Source organism: Apium graveolens, chromosome 8 (assembly GCF_009905375.1).
Source record: "Apium graveolens cultivar Ventura chromosome 8, ASM990537v1, whole genome shotgun sequence".
NCBI lineage: Eukaryota > Viridiplantae > Streptophyta > Magnoliopsida > Apiales > Apiaceae > Apium > Apium graveolens.
In genome coordinates, this window is record NC_133654.1 from 53712595 (window position 1) to 53718385 (window position 5791).

A 5791-nucleotide genomic window follows, 5' to 3' on the forward strand; every position below is an offset into this window, starting at 1 on the left:
TTGATTTTCTTTCCTTTCTGACAGGCATCACATAGTCCATCCTTTTAGAACTCATTTTTCCTGACTAATTCATTCATAGTCTTGAAGTTCAGATGGGACAGTTTCTTGTGCCATCGCTAACTTTCATCTTGACTTGCTTTGCTGAAAAGACAAGTAATAGAGTTTGCACTTGATGAGTTGAAGTTAGCTAGATACACATTTCCTTTTCTCACTCCAGCAAGAACCACTTTATTGTTCTTCTTATCTGTAATAACACATGATTCTTAATTAAATGTTACTGAGTTACCCTTATCACAAGGATTACACTCAAAAGATTATGTTTGAGTCCATCCAGTAGAGCAACTTCTTCAAGCTGCGACTCTTCCTGTTCTCTCTAAGGGACAAAGCTAAGTGTTGGTTACATTCTCTACCAGCAGGGTCTATCACCACTTGGGAAGATCTTGCTCAAAAGCTTCTCACTAAGTTTTTCCCTATGGCAAAGACTGCTACACTCAGGAATGCTCTTACTCAGTTTCCTCAGTAAACATGAGAATCTCTGTGTGAGGCTTGGGATCGATATAAGGAGATGGTAAGGAAGTGCCCACACTATGGCATGCCTGATTGGATGATTATTAACTGTTTCTACAATAGATTGGGTGCTACTTCTAGACCCATGCTCGATGCAGCATCAGGAGAAGCCTTTGTGGGCTAAAAGCTACGATGAAGCTTATGAACTTATTAAACTGATGGATGCTAATGAGTATGAGAATCCTTCCCAGAGATTGACTCAGGGAAAGGTAGCAGGAATTCTGGAGTTGGATGCAGTAACTGCTATAGCTTCCCAACTTAAGGCTTTGACGATGAAGGTGGACACTTTGGCTAATTATGGAGTTAATCAAATCGCTAGTGTCTGTGAGCTTTGTGATGGTGCCCATGAGACTGATCAGTGCACAATTTCTAGTGAATCAGCTCAATTTGTGAGCAACTTTCAGCGTTCGCAGCAACCTGTGCCAGCCACTTATCATCCCAACAACCACAATCATCCTAATTTCAGTTGGAGCAACGTGTAGAATGTGGTTCAACAGCCTTATCAGTAGTATCCCGCTAAGCAGTACAACCCCCCTGGTTTTCAGCAACCATAATATGCACCAAGATAACAACTACAGCTGCAACAAGCTAATGAAAAATCTGAATTATAGGAGTTGAAACTTATGTGCAAAAGTCAAGTTATTTCTATCAAGACCTTGGAAAATCAAATTGGGAAAATTTCCAATGCCTTGCTAAATCGTCAGCCTAGTACACTACCTAGTGACACTGAAGTGCCAGGAAAGAGGGAAGCTAAGGAGCAGGTAAAGGCAATCACTTTGAGGTCCGGAAAGGTTGTGAATCCTGAACAAACTCAAGCGTTAACTGAAGAAGCGGGGGCTGAGAAAAAAGTAGAGTAGCAGGAAGTAGAAGTGGAACCAAGGATACTACTGTTGAGCACACTCCTCCTGAGGGTAATACAGGGGAGAAACAGATCTATCCTCCACCGCCTTTTCCTAAGCGGCTGCAAAAGAAAAAGTTGGACAAGTAATTTGAGAAGTTTCTGGAGGTGTTCAAGAAACATCATATCAACATACCTTTCGCTGAGGCTCTTGAGCAGATGCCTAGTTATGCAAAGTTTATGAAAGGTATTCTCTCTCGAAAAGTGAAGCTAGATGATTTAGAGAATGTCGCTCTCACGGAGGAATGCAGTGTTGTGCTGCAATAGAAGTTGCCTCCGAAGCTTAAAGATCCAGGAAGTTTCACTATTTTGTGTACTATTGGAAAAGTTTCTTTTGACAGATGCTTATGTGACTTGGGAGCTAGCATCAATCTGATGCCTTTTTCAATCTTTAAGCAGTTGGACTTACCTGATCCAAAACCGACTTATGTGACCTTGCAGTTGGCCGACCGTTCTATTACATATCCACGAGGTATTGTGGAGGATGTCTTGGTCAAGGTTAATAAATTCATCTTCCCTGTTGATTTCGTGATTCTTGATTTCGAGGAGGATAAAAAGATTCCTATAATCTTGGGGAGACCTTTCTTGGCAACTAGTCGAACCCTGATAGATGTGCAGAAGGGTAAGCTCACAATACGCGTGCTGGATCAGGATGTAACTTTTAATGTGTTCAATGCTATGAAATTTCCTATGGAAAATGAGGAGTGCTTAAAGGTGGAGTTGGTCGATTCTGTGGTTACTTCAGAACTTGATCAATTGCTAAGGTCCGATGCCTTAGAAAAAGCCTTATTGGGAAATTCAGATAGTGAAGATGACGAAGGTAAAGAACAATTTCAATATTTAAATGCTTCTCCCTGGTAGAGGAAGATTGATATACCTTTTAAATTTCTTGGAATGGAGGAATTGAACAAAGCTTCTAAATGCCTCAAACCATCTATTGAGGAAGCTTCCACTCTTCAGCTTAAGCCTTTACCTGAGCATTTGAGGTATGCATTTTTAGGTGTTGCATCTACTTTTCCTGTTATTATTGCATCTGACCTTTCAGGTAGTGATGAGGAAAAGCTTCCGAGGATTCTGAGAGAGATCAAATCGGCAATTGGATGGACTATAGCAGATATTAAGGGAATCGGCCCTTCTTCTTGTATGCATAAAATTTTGTTAGAGTAAGGTAGTAAACCTACGGTCAAGCAGCAAAGACGACTTAATCCAATCATGAAGGAAGTAGTGAAGAAAGAAATTCTTAAGTGGCTAGATGCAGGGATCATCTATCCTATATCTGACAGTTCATAGGTAAGCCCGGTTCAATGTGTACCAAAGAAATGTGGAATTACTGTGGTAGCAAATGAGAAGAATGAGCTTATTCCTACAAGAACAGTCACAGGGTGGAGAGTTTGCATGGACTACAGGAAGCTGAAAAAGGCCACTAGGAAGTAGGGGTGAGCAGAAAACCGCACAAACCGCAAAAACCGCCCGCACCGCACCAAACCACACCGCAAAACGCGGTTTTTAATTTTCGTGGTGCGGTTGCGGTTTGAATTTTTAATAAATCGCGTGGTGCGGTGCGGGTTGTGGTTTTAAATTTCTGAAATGTGGTTCAAATGGCACCACACCGCAATATTTAATATATTATTTATATATATACACACTTATATTCCTATCGGATAACATAAACAACCATTTTATGTTCTTAGTTAAACTGAATTTCACCAGAAGGCCATAACATCCTTATTGATTTAGAATTATATGTTAAATTCATTAAGGAATTCAAATGGACCACACGATCTTCTGACAAATAAAAAAGAGATTACACAATCTCTTGTTTGTATTTCTTCACTGGGAAAACCAAAATCCAAGTATTTATACTAGTGAACTAAGATGTTGCATTCTGATTGACTAAAACTATTTTCAGAAATTTGATTAAATTTAAGTTTTGTATTTATTTAATTTTTTTGAACTTGTAAAGTATAAACCGCAATGAACCGCACCACACCGCATCGCATTTTCGTGGTGTGGTTTATGCGGTTTTCGAGGGTACGCGGTGCAGTTGCGATTTGGAAATTTGAGCAAACCGCATGTGCGGTTTGGTTTGCGGTTTGAGGAAAAAACCGCACCGCCCGCACCGCACTAACCCCTACTAGGAAGGATCACTTCCCTTTTCCCTTCATTGATCATATGCTTGACAGATTGGACGGTCATGAGTACTACTGTCTTCTAGATGGTTATTCGGGTTACAACCATATTTGTATCGCTCGAGAAGATCAGGAAAAGACTACCTTCACTTGTCCATTTGGTACTTTCGCCTTCAGACGAGTTTCTTTTGGTCTGTATGGTGCGCCAGCCACATTTCAGACATGTATGATGGCCATCTTTTCTGATATGATTGGCCAGAATGTGGAGGTGTTCATGGACGACTTCTCTGTATTTGGCGATTTTTTTGATGAATGCTTGCCAAATCTTGGACACGTTCTCAAAAGATGTGTTGAGACCAATCTGGTTCTCAATTGAGAGAAATGTCACTTTATGGTGCGACAGGGCATTATTCTTGGGCACATGGTTTCTAGTAAGGGTCTTGAGGTGGACAAAGCCAAGGTGGGGTCATTGAGAATCTTGCTCCACTTATTTCTATTAAGGGAATTCATAGTTTCTTAGTCATGCGGGTTTCTATAGGCGTTTCATCAAAGACTTCTCTAAGATTTCAAAGCCAATGTTCAGTTTTCTACAAAAAGATGTCCCTTTCAAGTTTGATGACGAGTGCCTTACAACTTTTGAAACATTAAAGAAGAGTTTAATCACGACATAGGTCATAACTGCACCTGATTGGAATGAACCTTTTGAGATGATGTGCGATGCAAGTGACTATGTAGTTGGAGTAATTCTTGGGCAAAGGAAGAACAACATTTTTAATGTGGTTTACTATGCTAGCAAGACCCTAAATGGTGCTAAACTGAATTATACTACTATGAAGAAAGAACTTTTAGCTATTGTCTATGGTTTTGAGAAATTTCGATCTTATCTACTTGGGACTAAGGTGACAGTTTTCACTGATCACGCTGCAATTTGATATCTCGTCTCAAAGAAGGACTCGAAGCCTAGATTGACTAGATGGGTTCTTTTGCTTCAAGAATTTGAACTAGAGATCAAGGACAGAAAGGGAACTGAAAATCAAGTCGCTGATCATCTCTCGCGTTTAGAGAATCCTAATGCTACTTCATTGGATAAGACATTGATAAATGAGTCTTTTCCCGACGAGCAGCTGTTTGGAGTGCAAGAAGAAGAACCGTGGTTTGCAGACATTGTGAACTACCTTGTGAGTAATATCATGCCTCCCGACTTATCATATGCTCAAAGGAAGAAGTTTCTACATGAAGTAAAGTGGTATATAGAGGATGAGCCGTTTCTTTTTCGATAAGGAGATGACCAAATCATCAGGAGATGTATTCCTTACAGCGAAACATGGGGGATCTTGCGAGATTGCCACTCAACGACTTATGGACGATATTATGCTGGAGAAAAGACAGCAGCCCGTATTCTTCAAGCAGGTTTCTTTTGGCCAACCTTGTTTAAAGATGCTCACCAGTTCGTTTTGAAATGTGATCGATGTCAATGTGTGGGTAATATGTCTAAGAGGGATGAGATTCCTCTTAATGTGATTCTAGAGGTTGAGGTCTTCTATATTTGGGGAATTGACTTCATGGGGTCATTTGTCTCATCATGTAACAATCAGTATATCTTGTTGGTGGTTGATTACGTGTCGAAATGGGTTGAAGTTAAGGCGTTGCCAACGAATGATGCGAAAGTGGTGCTTAATTTTCTTCACAAGCAGATATTCACAAGATTTGGAACTCCAAGAGTCATAATCAGTGATGAGGGGTCGCATTTTTGCAATCGCAAGTTTACTGCTATGATGTGAAGGTATAATGTGAATCATCGCATTGACACGGTTTATCATCCTCAGACAAATGGTCAAGCTGAGGTGTCTAACAGAGAGATCAAGCACATTTTAGAGAAAGTTTTGTGTCCGTCGAGGAAAGATTGGCCTTTAAAGCTTGATGAAGCTGTTTGGGCGTATAGAATAGCATTTAAGACTCCATTGGGAATGTCTCCATTTTATTTGGTTTATGGTAAGGGGTGTCATTTGCTTGTGGAGCTCGAGTATAAGGCATGTTAGGCTTTGAAGAAATTGAATCTTGACTTGGATGTGGCTGGAAAGAAGAGGATACTTCAATTGAATGAACTCGATGAGTTTCAACTTCAAGCTTATGGGAACAACAAAATATACAAGGAGAAAGTCAAGAGGTGGCATGATCGGGGTCTAGTTCTCAAATC

At 40.3% G+C, this 5791-nt stretch overlaps 1 non-coding gene across 1 annotated transcript; it reads right to left on the reverse strand.

Moving 5' to 3' along the window:
• Nucleotides 1-487: 487 nt before the first annotated feature.
• Nucleotides 488-594, reverse strand: LOC141682311 (small nucleolar RNA R71). Its single transcript, XR_012559713.1, has one exon. It is a non-coding gene; the product is annotated as a small nucleolar RNA R71 (small nucleolar RNA).
• Between the last annotated feature and the right edge of the window lie 5197 nt (nucleotides 595-5791).